Source organism: Ictidomys tridecemlineatus, chromosome 1 (genome assembly GCF_052094955.1).
Source record: "Ictidomys tridecemlineatus isolate mIctTri1 chromosome 1, mIctTri1.hap1, whole genome shotgun sequence".
Classification (NCBI taxonomy): domain Eukaryota; kingdom Metazoa; phylum Chordata; class Mammalia; order Rodentia; family Sciuridae; genus Ictidomys; species Ictidomys tridecemlineatus.
The window spans coordinates 157,603,545-157,617,567 of record NC_135477.1 but is presented as its reverse complement, the minus strand read 5'-3'; positions in this window follow the sequence as shown (position 1 = coordinate 157,617,567).

The window sequence follows — 14,023 nt, the reverse complement described above, 5'->3', positions numbered from 1 at the left end:
ATTAGCACATTCACTGGCGGGAACAAGTTGGATAGGGGTGATTGGTTAGTACAAGAGGGGGATTAATTTGAACTGAGGGTTTAATCCATGAGGGGTGTACGTGCTGAACTACATGGTTTCCCAACACGTTATCAACCACCATAAACTACTGGGAGGGTCATTTGGCATCCCAGGTATTTCCCTGTCTCATGCTGATTGGTGGCTGCTAGGGGGTTGCTATGGATCCCCACCTAGCCTGACTGAGTCAGGGACACCTGTGCAGCAGATCTCCCCTGTTATTTGTAGATAAACCACTTAGCAGGGTTGGAATGTGCCTAGGAGCTCTCTGTGGGCCTTTCCAAGGACAAAGGTCATGTCCCTTCCTTGGACAGGCTTTGCTCTGAGGTAGAGGCTGGTTTTCAAAGGAAGTCATGGAAGAGACATGCCTGGGAAGACATGTTCCTCCTAGTCCAGGCCAGGGTCCACTGCAAAGCTTCTCCAGAAAGACAAGGTCAGGACTAACTCTGGGGCCTCTGGCTGGCCTCATGACTACTCCTGTGGAAGTCCTTACAGGCTTCTCAGCATCTGGACACCTTGTTGAAGATCTTTTTATCTTGTTGAAAATTGACCTATTTTAGTTATCAAAAAACATACCACAACATCAATTTTCCTTTCCCTTTTACAGTTCTGTTACACTCAAACATTCTAAAACAAGATAGTTCCCTGCCCAGACTCAAGTAATTATGAGATGCTGAAGACGGCCAACAGTAAAAACAGAAGATAAAAGTTCCAACTCTAACCCCAAGACTTCTATTCAAACACAATGCAATGCTATTTCTGTTTGTTATAATATAGTACAGGATGTTCTTTTAAATATTTTCATCCCAACGATGGGCATGATTATGCATGCTTGTAATACCAGCTACTCAGGAGGCTAAGGCAGGAGGATTGCAAGTTTGAGGCCAGCCTCAGCAACTTAGTGAGACCCTGTCTCAAATTAAAAAGGGTTGGGGATATAGCTCAGTGGTAGAGGGCCCCTGGGTTCAATTTCCAGTACTGGGGGAAAAAAGTTTCATCCCAAACACCAGATTTCTTCAATTATATACAACTCCAACTGATAGAAATAGAAAGCAATTTCTGTCTTTTGGTGATGACATAAAGAAATAAAACTATCCATTAGATTCCTTTAGTAATGAATGAGGGAAAAAAGAGGAAAGGAAAGAACTGGGCTGTGTTGGGTGGGTGGTCTCTATTTGTTTTTCTGAGGATATGACTTCAAGAGTTAAGACACACTTTTGTGCCACTACCATAATTAGTATGGGCCATCTTTAATTTTAGGTGATAAAATGAGATATACTCAATGAACATAAAAATGGTCAAATTTTTCCTTGCAGGTTGATTCTCACCAGCAAAAAATAACAAATACAAATTGAACATAGAATTGGGATGGTGATTCTGCTGGACATTCTGCTGCTTGTTTCCCATAGAAGTAAGAGGAACAGGCACTAGGTTTTCTTAGGAATGTAACAGCATAACCAGCAGACTTCATGGCAGCTTATCTGTGGTACTGATCCTTGGAATACACACAGGAAAGACTGGCTGTTGTTCTCTGACTGCCCATATTTGCACATTCGATGACAATGTAAAATACCCAGACAAGAAAGCAAGAAAGAAACATGTTTCTTCCAAGATTCAGCTGCTGGATTTTTTTTTTTTTTGTACTAGAGATTGAATCCAGGGGCACTTTGCCATTGAGCCACATCCCCATTCCTTTATATTTTTTAGTTTGAGGTTGGCCTTGAACTGGCAATCCTTCTGCTAAGACACAGGATTCCAGACATGTACCACCATGCTTGCCTCAGCTATTGGTTTCTCAGGGACCCTTTGTTCCACAGAACCCCAGGGTGGTGATACTGTGCTGCTGTGTCTTTTGGCATGAGCTTCCATCCTCAGTGGGTCCTGAGAAAGATAGTGGATTGATCCTGGAGCCCTCATGGAAGGAGAGGGTACTCTCACTGGGTGGAACATGGTGACTGTAGCTGCTCATGTCTATATGGAATGCTCCTTTTCTCTCCTCCTTTACACTCTTCTTTCACCCAGAAGGAGCAAATGTGGGGCCAATTCCTTTTGAAGTAAGAATCGTTGGGGCAGCATGTCACTGATGGATATGGCTTTCCCCAGCATGCTGACTGGCTGGGTTCCATCAGTTAGGAATCTCTTTTGCACTTAATTCTTGACATCTGACTTTGATGTGTCATCCTTCAAATCTCTCATCATGTACCTGGATGGATAGGGCATACTGTAGATCTGAGAGGCAGGTCTACTAGGCATCCTTCAGTTCACTTCAGGTTTGGCTTACTTCAGTTTTCTTAAAACACATCTGGACCCTGGAACATACCAATAAAATTTTGTGAATTACTTGGAACAAACTTCAAATTCCTTCCCATGTTTTTTTTTTTTCTGGTCATTGGTATATATGGGTTTTCTCCAAGACACATCTGGCATTGAATGGGGGAAAGTCTACATTTCCTCCTAGTTTGGCCTGATGTAGGTGTTGGAACCAGTCAGGGAGCCATCTGGAGAGCTTTTGGAGGCAGTAGTAGCATCAGAAATAGGAACTGGACTCTCCTACTTCCAGCGTTCTGTTACTGAAGGAGGATGGAGGTGTTCCAAGAGAGTGGGACCTCAACTCCGGACAAGTGGGGTCCTTGACAAGCATCACAGAAAGGAATTTAAGGACACATCAGTTAGAGGCAGAGACAGATTTATTTAGAAAGGCAAAGACATATTTGCCTTTCTAAAAAAATTTCCCACCCTTAGGAGGATGTGGGAAGAGTGAGAAGTACTCTTGGTCTGGATATTAATATTTGTAGAAGGGATAGTAGCCCAGGGGGCTCTGCTAGAAGTGGATTTAGGGCAAAGTGATGAACTTTGGGGCCAGTTTTCCTAGTGCTTACATCATGTGACTTTTTGCGAGCAAGGACACAGCCGAGGTTGCTGGTTGAATTGCCTATTCTGCATTCCAACAGTTCATGGGTAAAATTTTCTGCATTTCTATGATTCATGAGCACTTTTCTTTTGAGTCTCAGTATATCTTTTCTTTCTGTAATTTCAAATTCCTATCTCAGTTCAATTCTGAATGTTATCTTTATTATGTAGGTTTTAGGGAAGGGGTCATCTGTGCAAAGAACTGTGATAAAGCCTTGTCTTTTCAATGGAATAAGGATCAGGGTTCTGAGAATCTTTATCTCCAAGTGACCCCCTGCCCCAGAGCCTGGCAGAGCCCTATCCATGGGCTTGAATTTCAAACATGAACTCTGAGGGTACCAACCCCCTCAAAGATTTTTTTTTCCTTAGTAGGTGCTGGTAAATGGGGTCTCTAATGGGAGAGTTAGGAAATTAGATTCTCACAGAGCTCATCATCTCTCTGGGAAAACAATATTGGGCAAAGGACTGAAATTCTCATTATTTTGACTTTTCTTAGATCTTGTTAGAAAAGTGAAAAATAAGGTGATAGGTGTGTCTACGTAACTGACAATACAAATTGTGCAAGAGGGAATCTTATAAAAATAGGATCTGCACAGAAAATTCATTGCTACTGAAAAATATCCTCTTGGAAATGTACAGTTATGTAAGAGAGACAGAGACTCTGCCGTGTTATTTGTGTTATTATGATCAAAGAGACTGAAAGTAGAAGCTTCCACTGAAATGTTGTCAACCGAAAAGGGAGGCCCAGCAATGTTAAAAAAAAAAAAAAAAAAAGGACCACTAGTTAAAAAAGGTGAAGGCAGGATTCAAAGGTCAGCTGTCATCCCTGAGTCTAAAAGGTGTCCCATGTTAGTCAATGAGCCCCCAAGCACTAAGAATGAAGAAGGGAGCAGGGAGAAAAGGACTGCAGACCCCGTTACCCAGGAAGGTGAGCATCCTTCCTGCCTTCTTTTGTTTAAATGTGTTTCCCCAAAAGCCTGTGTTGGAAACTTAATCCCTAATACAGGAGTGTTGAGAGGTGGGACCTAATGAAGGAAACAGACCTCTTTGGCAGTGGGCCTTCTGGACATTCTGCCATAGTTTCTTGCTCAGGAAATGCTGTTCCACCAGAAATTCATTTGCCAACTCTGTTCCTCTGACAGACAGAGCCCCAGATTGTCACTCACTCCCAGTGGGTCTTCCTGACTTGGCTTTGTCACCTGGGAACAATCCAACATTCTTAGCTGGATTCTGGAGGTAGGTGGGGTTAGAGATGTTGTTCACTTTGTGGTCATCATGGGGATATGCACCATGGTGTTCCATTCAAACTCCTGGTGTGCTGTATAGAGTTGTCCCTAGTGTCTTGTGGCAGATGGAGAACTGGAAATGTTTGATGGTTTGTGCATTAGGTTCCATTCTGGATACTCCTGGTGAATGGATAGGAACTCCAATGGGACTGTGTCTCAAGTCCCTGGTGTGCCTAGAGCACTGGGCTGTACTTCAGAATATAGCTTAGTTTAGGCTTGGGAACTTTTTAGGTACCTAGAGCCCTGATCCCTGTCAGACATAGACTCAAGAGAAAAAGGGTCACTTGAGGTGGGGATCTGGAAGTACAGCGAAAAAAAAATACACTGAATCTCAAAAGAGAAGCGGCCATGAATCACTAGAAGGCAAAACAATCAACCTGTAAGCAAATAAGCATTTGTCCTTGTCCACAAAGAGTACTAGGATGTGAAGACAACGTGCAAGTGCAGGAAAAGCTGGCATGAGATTATCTAACTTCACCCTGACTTCACCTCTAGCCCACCTCCTAATTACTGTCCCTTTATAAATATGAACACCCCAGACTAAGAAGCTACTGCCCTCAAGACAGCCCACATCCTCCCTTGAATGTGTCTCTTCCTTCCTAAATAAATATTTGTCTTTTCCTCTAGCTGACATGTCCTTAAATTCCTTTCTGTGATGTTTGTCAAGGACTCCACTCATCCTGAGTTGAGGACGCCTTGTATCTTTTTTGGGGACATTCTAGGCCTGAAACTGAGTCACAAAATAGTAACTTCCTTGTTTCTAAAAAAATCCTCAAAATTTATAGGATACAGGCACGGAACCCTAGGACCTGAACTAAAATGACCTTGAGGGCCTGGCAAAGTTCCTGATTAGTTGAACTTGAGAAAAAAGAACAGGGCCTGTGGACTTAAGGGGTAAGGGGTGCCATTAACAGTTGTAGGATGGACCACAATTATCCATCAGTTCTACCTGGACCCACCTGCTGGTTGCAAGTTACTCCACCAAGACTCCTGGTAATGACCAATCAGCTCCCTAGTTCCCCTTACTGGGGCTATTGGTTGATCAGGGTTGGATGTTCTTACTATTATCCTTCAATGAAGCTCTTCTTTCAAGAACCAGTGTTAACAGTGTTGACTTCTTTGTGCATTGAGTAGCAAGCCCTTTCTTGGTAGCAGGCTTATGTGAATACTCAAATCATGGCCAAATACACCTCAGCTCATGCCTGCATATGACTGATCTGTCTTCAGAAGGTCCTTACCCACATTGTGCTGTTGGGATTTCATGCACAAACTTGGTCTCTTCCATAATTCATTTTTTTTTTTGGTGCTGGGGATTGAACCCATCTCTACATGTGGTCCCCATACTTCCTAGTCTCACTTTACCACTGAGCTACATCTCATTCCTTTTATTATTTTGAGACAGGGTCTCATGCAGTTATTTAGGGCCTTGCTAAGTTTCTGAGGCTAGCCTCAAATTTGCAATCCTCCTGCCTCAGCCTCTCCAGTTGCTGAGATTACAGGCACGTGACACCTTGCCTGGCTTTGCCTCTGCCTCTGGAGCTCAGTGACTCCTCCTGAATTCATTTTACAGATAGGCCCTAGTGAATGGGGGCCCTCTAGTGGCCTAGTAGCCAACTATTTTCTCACAGAACTCTCAACTCCCTGGAAGAACAAGTCCCATCATTTTGTCATATTTGATTATGTATAAACAGTGAAAAATATGTGTTTTATCCTTTTTTTTTATTTTTTGGTACCAGAAATTGATCCCAGAGGCACTTTACAACTGAGCCATATCCCCATCCTTTTTTAAAATTTTTATTTTGAGACAGGGTCTCACTAAGTTGTTGAACTTGGGATCCTCCTGCCTCAGCCTCCCAAGCTACCCAACTCACAGATCACCGGTATGTGCCACTGCACCCAGCAAAAATATGTTTTTAAGTAATAAAAATTTGAGAGAAAGGCTTGTGAAAATGGGTTCTGTGAGAGAAATCAATTCAATTTCATTTTTTTTCTCTGAAAATGTACACAAAGTGGTGTAAGAGACACAGCAGGTGCCATTTGTCTATTTTATTTAGGTAACTTTCAAGAGGAGTTAGGTAGTAGAAATTTCATCATTCACTGTCACTTCACAAGGGAGAAATGGATACTCAGTAATGTTAGATCAAAGCTCTGAAACTAAAAGTTGCTCCAAGATGGTAAATGATCCCCTGAGAACAAAGAATATATGACAGTGTGGAGAGAAAAGGATGGCAGATGCTGTGGTTTGAACATGTTCTCCAAAGTTCATGTGTTGAGAACTTAATTCTTAGTGCAACCATGTTGAGAGGGGGGGACTAGGTCACGCAGAGAGCCGCCCTCGCTCTCTGAGTTAATGTTGTTATCATGGTAGTGAGTTCATTATTTAGAGAGTAGCTTTATTATAAAGGTGAATTCAGCCCTCCCTTCCCCTTTCTTGTGTGTTTTATTGCTATGTGATTCCTTCAGCCATGCTCTGACATGGCAAGAAGGCCATCTCTGCATGTGGTCCCCATACTTCCTAGTCTCTAGAACTGTCAGAAATACATTTCTTTGTGAACCGTGTAGTCTGTGGTATGCTGTTAAAGCCACATCAAATGAACTAAAAGAGTGATCTTAAGTCACCTGGGAAGCTGAACCCCCTCCCTGATTCTTGGCTTCCCTCCATTAGTATCTGGGTCCCCTAAGCTTTACCATCAGAACAGAGAGAGGCTGTTCATCTCATTTGATTCTTTTTCATTGTATTTGGTTTGGGAAAGGAAAGGGGTCACGCTGTGCTTAGTACATTAGGTAAATCATTAGGGACTGTGAAGCTCTTATGTTTTGAATAAAATGTGTCTCCCAAAAGCTCTTGTATTAAGGAAGGAATAGTTAGAGGTGAAATGATTAGATTATGAGAGCTATAACCTAACCAGTCATTCCTCATTGGAATGGACTAACTGGGTGGGGACTGTAGGCAGATGAGGCCTGGCTAGAGGAGGTGGTCACTGGGGGTATACCCTGGAAGGCTTCATCTTCCCTGCTTGGCTTTTGCCTTTCTCATTCTGCTTCCTGTCCACCATGAGGTGAGCAACTTTTTTCACTGCTGCCCTTCTGCCATGTTGTTCCACCTCATCTTGGGCTCGAAGTGATGGAGTTGGCTGCCCATGGACTGAACCTATGAAACTGGGAGCCCCAAACATACTTTTCCTCCTCTAAGTTAGTTTGTCAGTATTTTGATCACACAAGGAAAATTTGACTAACACAGAAGCCAATTGATGTGGTGAGAAGGGAATGGGAGACTGCTGCTGCCTGTTTGCCAGCACTGGGAAATTCTGCCTGACTTGAGACATTTGCTTTTGGAGAGATTTACTGTTAGAGAGAATCTCTGGGTATAGACCAGGAATTTTTAATACAACTTTCCACAGTGAGGGAAGTGCCTTTTCTATCTGCTTTACTCAAAATGGTAGCCACCGGATATTGAAATTTGAACTGTTACTAGTGCAGGTAAAAAACTGAATTTTTAATTTAAAATTGCAAATATAAAAACCAAAACCGAAAAATGGCTACTATTATAGATAAGTGCATGTCTAGATAATGTTCCTTTTGAGAGTTCTACCTGCATGATGCCAAGGCATTTTCTTTTTTTTTAACTGAAAGAGAATTTTCAAATAAGAAACAAAATAGTTTATTATTATTACTTCTATATGTTGAATACCTACTAATTACTGTGCCCTTTTATTATCACTATTTTAGTAAAGTACAGGTGACATAAATTCACCATTTTAGTAACTTTAAGTTTACAATTCAATATCATTTAACACATTTACAATGTGGAAAAACCATTACCACTGTCTAGCTCTAAAACATTTTCATTATCTCAAAAGAAAATCTTGCACCCTTATGTAATCTCTCCCTGTTCCTCTGCTCCCACAAAACCTCATCTACCTATTCAGAAGACGGTACATAAATTGAATCAGATAACATGTGGCCTTTTGTGTCTGGTTTCTCTCACTTGACAAAATCTTTACAAGGTTCTGAGTCATAACATGTGTTAGCATTTTATTCCTTTTGATTGTTGAATAATATTCATTTGTACATAGCTATTCCACACTTTGTTTATCCATTCATCAAGTGATGGACATGTGGGTAGTTTACATCTTTTGTGAATAGTGCTGCTGTGGACATTTGTGTACAGGTTTTGTGTGGGCATGTGTTTTTACATGGGAATAGACCTAGGAGCAGAATTGTTGGGTCATTGATAATTTTATATTAAAATTATTGAGGAACAACCATAATGTATGTGACAGAGACTGCACCATTTTGTTTCTATTAGCAGGTATAAGAATTCTAATTTCTCCATATCTTCACCAACACCTGTTATTTTCTGATTTTTTTTAATAATGGACAACCTATAATGGGTATGATGTGGTATCTCATTGTGGCTTTTATTTGCATTTCTTTTATGACTAATAATGTTGTAAATCTATTCATATGGTTATTGGTTCTTAGTATATCTTCTTTGGAGAAATGTCCATTGAAGCTCTTTGCTTATTTTTTAAAAAACTGTGTTTTTGTTGTAGATTTCTTATATATTTCAGATGGCAGGCACTTAGAAGATATAAAACTTGCAAATATTTGCCATATTCTTTGGGTTGTCTTTTATTCTCAGTGTCTTTTAATACACAAAATATTTCAATTTTGATGAAGTCTGATTTATGATATACCTAGGAAATTCATCTAATTCTAGGTCATGCAAATCTTCAGCTATGTTTCCTTCTAAGATTTTTTAGTGTTAGCACTTACATTCAAGTTTTTTTTTCACTCAAAGTTAATTTTGATGCAGTAGGGATCCAGATTCATTCTTTAGTGTATTCAGTTGTTTCAGTAAATTAATTGAAGAGATTAAAACAATTGACTCTATATGTGTAGGTTTATTTCAGGGCTCTCAATAAATCTATATATTTAGCTTTATGCTCATACAACATTGCTTTGATTACTATTTTTTAGAAAGTTTTAACTTGGAAAGTATGAATTCTCTAACTCTGTTCTTCTTTAGGATTGTTTTAGCTATTTGGGACCCCTTAAATTCCCTCTAAATTTTAGAGTTTGCTTTTTTATTTTTGCAAAAAGATCATTGGGATCTTGATAGTGATTAATTTGGTGTTGCCATCTTAATAATATTGAATCTTACATTTCATGAATATTGAATCTTACATTTCATGAATATTGAATGTATTTCTTTAGTTCTTTAATGTCTTTCAGCAATGTTTTGTAGTTTTCAGAGAATAAGTCTTGAACCTCACTGATTAAATTTATTCCTAAGTATTTTGTTCTTTTTGATGCTATTGTATATGAAATTGCATTAATTTCCTATTCAGTTTGATTATTACTAGTATATAGAAATAAATTTTTTTTTGCATGTTGATCTTGTATCCTACAATATTGCTAAACTCACTTATGAGCTCTATTTGATTCTTATGGAATACTTAGGACTTTCTATATATAAAGTCATATCATCTACAAATATAATTTTATTTCTTTTTTTTTCCTAGTTTGGATGGCTTTTCAAATTTCTTTTTCTTGATTAATTGCTCTGGGTAGAACTTCTAGTACAATGTTGAGTAGAAGTGGCAAAAAATGAACACTTGTCATATTCAGGATCTTTGGGGAGAAGTTTGGAGTATGATGTTAGTTGTGTATTTACATAAGTGTCCTCATGTTAAGGAAGTTCCCTTATGTTCCTAGTTGTTTCAGTTCCTTTAATCATGGAAGTCTGTTGGAGTTTGTGAAATGCTTTTTCTTCATTGAGTTAAACATGTTTTTCTCCATTTGCTCTGTTACATTGCATAGATTTTCATATGTGGAAAATCAATCAATGATTTGGATTTCTGGGGTAAATTCCCTCCATCACAGTATACAATCCTTCTAATATGCTGCTAGCTCCATGTTAAGTAGGGTGAGAATTGGCTAGCCGTAGGTGCAAGAGGCTTCAAATTCCTCTGGCATTTTGTTTTTAACTTCACTATAACTTCCTTAAGTACTTTTCCACAAGGAGGGTCTGTGTCTTGTGGCTCTTTCTATGTAATCTAGTGTTATATGGACTATTTGTATGGGTGCAAGTTGTGGAGTGCATTCTACACCTTCCAATTAAGTCTGAGTGTCAGTGTGCCTATGTGTAGTGGCTGGGACTTGCTCAGGTGTCCCTCTGGTGGTACAGCTTTTTGCCTCCTTGCCTTTCTTTCTTGGTTGCAACATCCCCAAATCTGACCTTGGAGCCCAACTTCTGTTGATTGTTTTCTTTCAGGTAATACAGGAAGGTCAGAGGGAGCAAAATGGAAGAAATGTCCTTCCCCCAGTTAGCCTAAGAATCTGGCAAACTCTCCCCCTGCTGGACTTTAGTTCTCTTCCCCACCCCTCTGCTATGGTGAAGACTGGGTGTATTTCACAACAGTTATGCACCCCCTGTAGATCTGATATTTCCATGTGAATCTAGTTGGGTTCCTGGAACCAAGTGGAATTCAGTCTAGTTTGCAATGGAAGTATGGTGGAATCCCATAAGACTGTGGGCCCCAGCAGGTTCTCACACTTTCAATCTGTTACATACTCAACATCTGGCAATTCATCAAAATTACCATTTAAGTTTTCCCACCAGTTTAAGGCTCCAGTAGTTTCTGCTCCAAAACAAATGGATTTCAGCTATTTCTGGGTATGCCTGTATCACCAGATTACAGTGTTGTGACCTCAGTTCTCAGAAACATAGAAGTGACTGGGGACACACGATGCCAGTGATGGGAACATGAGGATAAGGGAATAATTCTATAAAATGGGCCCACTGTGCTGACCCCCATATGCTTTCTTTACCAAGAAGCAGTTTACCTGAAGCTCTACCTGGCTTAAGTGGACAGGATATGTCACATTCCTCAGCAAACTATCTGTTATCTGCAGGAGAAATGCAGGCCTGAAATAATGTCACAATTTACCCGCAGCCCTTCCTGGCTTTAAGAATTTATGGTTAAATATCCAAGTTAGAACTGTCAGCATGGGCCAAGGTGACCTAGAGTTGTCATGGCAGTGGGGACTTGAAAGTCTGATGTCAATCTGTTGTCAATCAAAAGTCAAGAGGTGGACTTTGGCGGGACTCTCTGGAAACTTCTATGGAATCACAAATAAAACTGAAGTACAGGAGAGGCACACTGTCCCCCTTTCCCTTGAGGATGTCCCCTTTCCTAGTCCTAATAAATTCACTGCCTGTTACTCTGAGCAACATGTCTAAAATCTTTCTGATTTGATCACAAGAGTCAGTGCTTCAAAGGGGGATGTCTTCATGTGGCTTCAGTTTTTTAGAAGGTCCCATTCCTGTAACAGAAAGAAACTGTCATTGATTTTTAGTTTGACCAATTTTTTCTGTTATAAGGAGGAGCAATGACTTCCAAGATGTTTACATATCAGGGCTGAAACTCTAAGTCCCAATAAGTTTGGAATCAAGGAATTCTGAATGGCAACATAATAACAAAAATCCTTTTAACTGCTCAGTTTAAATGCTGAAGTAAGGAAACAATTCCAGATGATTAGTCCAGTGTTAATGGGAGGCTAACAGGTGTCTGTGTAGCATTATGCAGAAATGCAGAATACAGGAAGGACAGCCAACACCTTTCACAGAATCTTTTATACTTTGCTTTAATTTTGAATAAAAATTGTTTGCACTTTTATGCATCTACCTAAATTTGTTCTCAACCAAAGTGGTACAATTTTACTTCACTCAACTCAATTAAATGAGTTTTGAAAAAATTTTTGTATTGTTTCTGAGGTCTCATCTGGAAGGAATAAAATAGCCTCCCAAGCAAGATTTTTCAGGAATAAAGCATCACTCAGAGGGATTTTCCCCCTTATTTTTCCCCTCATGGGGCTATTTGTAAAAAAGATGAGGCATTTTAAATCCTTAATAATCTCAATAATAGTAAGAAGAGCTATTACATTTTATTATTGCAGATTTTTTTTCTGGCACTTGAAAATTTGTTTGCAGTTTCAAAATCAGAGAATACCTTTGATGTGTTCAGCTGGTCATTTGTCCTGGAAAGATTGAGGAGATGAAATATAGTGTGAAAGGTCATTACAACTTCTGCTGTGATTATTTTATTTTCATCTGAATTTTTTAAATCAGGAAATTTGTTACATTATCCATTTCTACAGGTCAAGTTGAGGAAATCATATACCTCTTAGCTTAGCTATTAGTGTATGCTGGAGTATACATCTGACTAGTCATTGTTTTTGATTGTAAATAACCAACTGCATATTGAAGAGCTTCAAAGGATTTTCCCTTCATTTAACAGAAACTCAAAGTTTTTAAAATTAATAAAAAATTTGCACTTGAATTTGGGATCCAAATATACACAAATAAAAATAGATAATAGGGTAGATGTCAAGTTAAGTGTTCTTACCAAAAAATATAAAATAGATTATAGCAATCATTGCAAGAATTTTAAATACTGAATTTAATAGTCTCATTCATGAGGCTAACAGTAAATTAACAGTAAGTTGAACTGTTGAAATGGTTGAGACTTGCAAACACAACCATAAATTAAACTTGATATGCAGAAAAGGTGAACTTCATGTGTTCCTGCACAGGAGAGCTACACTTGCAAGAACAGTCTCCCTGAAGAAAGCCAAAGCTGATCTTATCCAAGGTTCCTGAAGTTCAGTGTCCAGGATTGGTGGATTTTTAGAAGCAGGAGCGTTTATGAATAGACAGATTTTTCAACTGTGTTAATGTGGTCACTAGAATAGGCTATTGACTAGTGTCCTTTCACGAACATGGTTTCTGAAGTGAGGTCCTTGCTGATTGTTGACCAGAAGCATGAAACTGATGATGGTCTTTCAGAAGCTAGAGGTTGGCATTAACTTCCTTACTTTCAGAAGGAGGTCCACTGGAATGAGGCTGGCCCTGGTTTTGTAACGTGTGTGCTGTTTGGACATCTAATTATAAATAATTATTTGTTTACAACTTGGAACTTTGGCCAAAACTTATCATTTCTTTAAGATGGAAAACAAGTACTTTCAATTCTCAGTTCTCTTTCACCATCAAGGATTGCTCAGATCACTTTGTAGAGGTGATTTCGGCTTGTGTTGCTACTTGAATGATTTAAATGACAATTACAGAGGCAGAAAAATAGCTCTAACTGCTGATTTTTTACTAATGGGAAGAAAATTTTTGAATACATTGTGGGTGTCCTGACAGTACAGGATTCAAGACGTTATCATTAAATATAGGACATCTGTCTGGCAGCCTTATCTGTGGGCCAGATTAGCTTTCTTGTCACTCAACACCCTCTATTTGCCTGGGAAAACTCTGTTTATTCTAATAAATGATAATTTGACTCCTATTCTTCATCCTTGCAGCACTTCCTTGAATTTGTATTCTCATTCATTTATCACTTGAATCACAATAGTCTAAATTTCTAGGCATCAGTCTATCTAGTTTTCTTTAACCTCTTCCTAAATTGATCCTCTTTACATTGTTACTGAACAAATTCCCTTGCTTGATATTAATATAATTTTATTTATTTATTTTAGGTACCGGGATTGAACCCAGAGGGGCTTTACCACTGAGCCACATCTTCATCTCTTTTTAAAAATTTGAGACATGGTCTTGCTAAGTTGCTTAGAGCCTTTCTAAATTATTGAGGCTGGCTTTGAACTTGTGATCCTCCTGTCTCAGCCTCCAGAGTCACTGGGATTCCAGGCATGCCCCACACATTTGGCTAATATTAATTATAGGATAAAACACAAGTTCCTTA